At 33.1% G+C, this 4,978-nt stretch overlaps 1 long non-coding RNA gene across 1 annotated transcript; it reads right to left on the minus strand.

The window, feature by feature from the left end:
- Positions 1 to 283: 283 nt before the first annotated feature.
- Positions 284 to 4,503, minus strand: LOC149797597 (uncharacterized). The gene is made up of 3 exons (XR_016421850.1): positions 4,367 to 4,503; positions 1,461 to 1,546; positions 284 to 637 (listed from the first exon to the last, which is right to left on the minus strand). It is a non-coding gene; the product is annotated as an uncharacterized LOC149797597 (long non-coding RNA).
- Positions 4,504 to 4,978: the final 475 nt, after the last annotated feature.

A 4,978-nucleotide genomic window follows, 5' to 3' on the forward strand; every position in this document is an offset into this window, starting at 1 on the left:
GCTTTAGTGTTAGAAATATTGTAATACCATTTGTACGTCCGGCCGTCTGGCTGTCTGTAATCTGTCTCAGTTGAAACTCGTGTGTGTATCTGATTGCAAGCCATGAGGATGATGTTGTGGCGGGCGATTAGTTAAGTGTCTTTAATGATACTGTTTCAAATCAAGCAAAGTTTACTGATAAGAATGCTCGATTTGATGATGATGCAATTTGTATTAGTCAAATATAAAGTACACTATTCATATGATTAGCAGGATTTGGAAACAAAGCAAGACAAATCAGTCATATAAGAGATTTAGCTTGTTATTTTGCTATTTGGAGGCATTTGTTTTTGTTGAGGAGGGGGGGGGGGGATTTTGTGGAACAACAATAATGTGTAGGTTATAAAGTACCGAGGCAAGTAATGGACCGGGAATGATCCGACAATGGGTTTCGAACCTGCATCCTTTTAATCACGACTTCAGCGCCTTAAATAATGACTGGATCCATCAGTGTATAACTTCAGTATGAGTAGTTGCTATATATCAAATATGCATCATTTGGCGTAAGAGGCAACGAATGCAATTTCTGCAGATGTCATACATTTCTTGGCAGGTAAGACAAATCATCTATGCAGGCTATCTTTGTACAAACAGCCGCCTGAAAAATTTAAGTGCAAAAGATATTTGAATTATAATCTGTATACTACTTAGTACGAAGTACATGAAATAAACTTTTAGGGACTAATTTGAAATGCACGAAATAAACCTTTAGGGACTAGTACGAAAGGATCTTTAGGAATTAGTATGAAGATTCTAGAGTAGGTATACAATTTTCGCGTACCAGTATGTGTGTATGTGTATTTAATTAGAATGACCGTTTGTGCTGGCATGTTTATTAAAATTTGTGTAACTCTAAAATCAGCACTGTCAATAATACATTATTGTTCCATGGAACTGAAGTTCTTCGCTTAGAATGCTATTTTAAGTATTTATATAAAAATATAAGATCTCCAAGCAAAACTTCAATAAATAGGTTGCTAAATTTTCGATCAGACACTGTTACAAGATTGTTCTGTATTTGTATGAGAGAGAGAGAGAGAGAGAGAGAGAGAGAGAGAACACTATCGGACTTCAAGGTATATGATGTGTTTTCTTCAAAACTGATTGATACGAGCGTTCAAGATATGATGTTCTTCTACGTATTATTAAAAGAATTTAATCACTATATACTTTCCAAGACTGATCAGTCAAATTTATCTCATACCGAAGAGTATTTATTTATGTTCTACAGCCATTTTAATTTGTCATTTGCTCCAGTGAACCTTAATTGAGTACAAATATATTAGTATAATTTTATTCTCACTTTAATATATTTCTAGATATTAAAGTAAGTAACATAGTGTTAAAGAATATGATTAGATGGTTTCTTTAGAAATGAGAATGAGAAAGAGAGGGAGAGAGATGGGGGAGGGTCAGCATACCTTTGGATATAAACACTGACACCCATTACATCCATCAAAAAAGGTCTGTCCGGGTTTAACAAAATTGCCCTTCGAATCAGTACAACCTATAATACACCAAACGGGGAACTTTTACAACTTTGACCTGTAGGAACATAATGTATTATATTATCTAGTAAATATATGGAATCCTTCATCATCTGTGATGGCTCCAAATCCCTATTGCAAGTCGCTTACTTTCAACCGTACAACTGTAGACAATGTATCCTACTTTACATTCAACCTCGATAAGGCTTGCGATCAGTAACCAAGCAGTCAGAACGTCTATTCTGTGACAAATATTCTGTTCCTATGACTATAGACATATTATAGAGTTTGGTATGAAAGACAATGTGAACGTCACTGTTATTTGTATTTTTGAACAGTTTTTTATTTGAATCATTCCAGTGTACCCGAGTAGAAGAAGAGAAAATAAATAATAGCCCATTGTTATGTTTGCTAACATAACGAATACATATATTGTAGGCGAACAAATCGATGGACAGCAGACAGTGGGTATCACATTAATCCAGGATCGTTAATACTATTTGTATAACCCATACCAATTTGACTTCAATGAAATACATGCATATATGGATACACAGATCGACAAATAAATAGACAAACAAATGGATGCATACACATTGAGGAAAAAAAGAAAATGTTTCATTTTCTCTACGTATCCCTATAAACCTACATTTGCAAAGAATAAGCATATAAGAAGTACATTTGCTTTATTTTTTCAAAAATCCACCTTTCATTTTGTCTATTATTTCATATCTGTTCACTTATTATTACATATACGTATCACCGAATTATAGCAAGAATATAAAATATAAATAATATGTTACAAAAACGTCCTTCTCTTTACTACGTGGAAGGTAGTGTTAATCATGTAACATCATATACGAAAGTTTCATTATTTCTAGCATTAATAGCAGCATACAAATGTTCAAAGAACGCTAATGCAACACAAGGTAAACGCTATCGGTTCTGATATTTCTATAGGCATATTATGGCTGTAATGAGTTTGATCATCCGTTAGTTAACGCCTTGCTTGACGCAGCGTTCGTCTTTAACATTTGAAGTTTCTATGTTTTCTTTTTCTATGATTTTTGTTCTATTTCAAGATCATATATATCCTTAAACTTTATGTAATCTCTCAGATTACATAAAGTCTTACATACATACATACATACATACATACATACATACATACATACATACATACATGCATGCATGCATACATACATACATACATACATACATACACACATATATTACATGCATACATACATGCATACGTACATACATATATATGCATACATACATACATGCATACATACACACATATATTACATGCATACATACATGCATACATACATACATACATACATACATATGCATACATACATGCATACATACATACATGCATACATACATACATATGCATACATACATACATACATACATACATACATACATACATACATACATACATACATACATATGCATACATACATACATGCATACATACACACATATATTACATGCATACATACATGCATACATACATGCATACATACATATGCATACATACATACATACATACATACATACATACATACATACATACATACATACATATGCATACATACATGCATACATACACACATATATTACATGCATACATACATGCATACATACATACATACATACATACATACATACATACATGCATACATACATACATACATACATACATGCATACATACATACATGCATACATACATACATACATGCATACATACATGCATACATACATACATATGCATACATGCATACATACATACATACATACATACACACATGCATACATACATACATGCATACATACATACATGCATACATACATACATACATGCATACATACATGCATACATACATACATGCATACATACATACATATGCATACATACATACATACATACATACATACATACACACATGCATACATACATACATATACACATATACACATTCATACATATATGCATACATAATATCATTGCCACTACTGGAAACAATGAAAACAAACCAAATCTAAATGCGCAGTATGAATACGAGAGAGAGAGAGAGATAGGTGGGGGAGGGAGGGAGAGAACAATAATCGTTTGGGAAAAGGAGTTGACCAGTCTCCCATTCTGTTGTTGAAACAGAGCAAAGTGTAAAAATTAATATTACTTTCCCCAACCGGAATACAAAACCATTATAGTTTGTAAAGTTTTTCCATATGATATATAGAAACTATACGAAACTAAATACTTTTAAAAACAAATGTTTATGCTGTCTTGTTGTCTCTGTATGATGCACATCGTCTGTTTCTGCCTTAGTAACAATTTCATCTAAAGACCTCGTATCCCAAATGTTGAAATGAAAAACGAACTAAATGTTATTCTCGATTATCATTGAACAGCAAAATTCTAAGCTACTTTTTTCTGATTAATTCCAGAAACTAATTTTATACATTCTCCTATCAAAATTCTACTGCTGTTTTATACTGTTGTATATATTAGACGGTTAACAATATGTATGTTCCACGATACTTACTGCGTGGACAAAGCGTGTTTGACACTGTTTTATATATTTATCAATCGCGAGTTTGCAGAAGGATCAATTACACATATTTAATAGGAAAAGAAACTGACAGAAATGTGCACATAATATAAACACAATTATAGACAATGACTATGACATAAATGCAAACTAACAAATAAACGTACTTTTATCTCGAGTTCCCTCGTGCGTAACAAAAAGGTTGAAAAAGCAAGTCCGGCTAACAATTGTACAAGAAGGATAAGCAACTCAAAACACATTGACGCAGTTACCTTGTCTGGGAATTACTGATGCGTGTACATGCCACAAAGATGAATATAAAGCGCACATCAAAACCAGGACCAGGTAGGTCTTCATTTCAGAAATGATTTTCTTTTCTATACGCAAAAACGAACAACGCATACGTTTTATATACGGGAAAACATCCAGTTTTAATGTCGCTAACCACAAACCAGTATCCGCAAGCATTTCACAGAAAAATAAACCGTATGACGTTCTTGGTCGCCCGGTCCAATCAAATGTTTTATTGTGGAGTATACAAGACGGTTCATTAATAAGTACATACAACCACAATGATGGATTAGCAACAAAGTTTCGACCTTACCTGCAATTTTTTATTATCTTAGTTAATTAACACACATTAATTAACACACATTTTTATTATCTTAGCTAATTAACACACATGCATATTATGGTTTAATTTTCTCTTGGTAACGGTCAACAGATGTTTCGTCCAAAGCCTCTGCCATTTGAACTGTCCGACTTCCTAGATTAGCGATTTTAGGAACCTACTGTGCTCCTATTAAGTCGAGGAAGCATCGTTAATAATTTATATACTTATGTAAATATGTGCACTAGGTCGTGGCTAGGATATCTGGGCCCCT

The sequence above is a fragment of the Sinohyriopsis cumingii genome, chromosome 6, assembly GCF_028554795.1.
Source record: "Sinohyriopsis cumingii isolate HCF-2022 chromosome 6, ASM2855479v2, whole genome shotgun sequence".
NCBI classification, from domain to species: Eukaryota; Metazoa; Mollusca; class Bivalvia; order Unionida; family Unionidae; genus Sinohyriopsis; species Sinohyriopsis cumingii.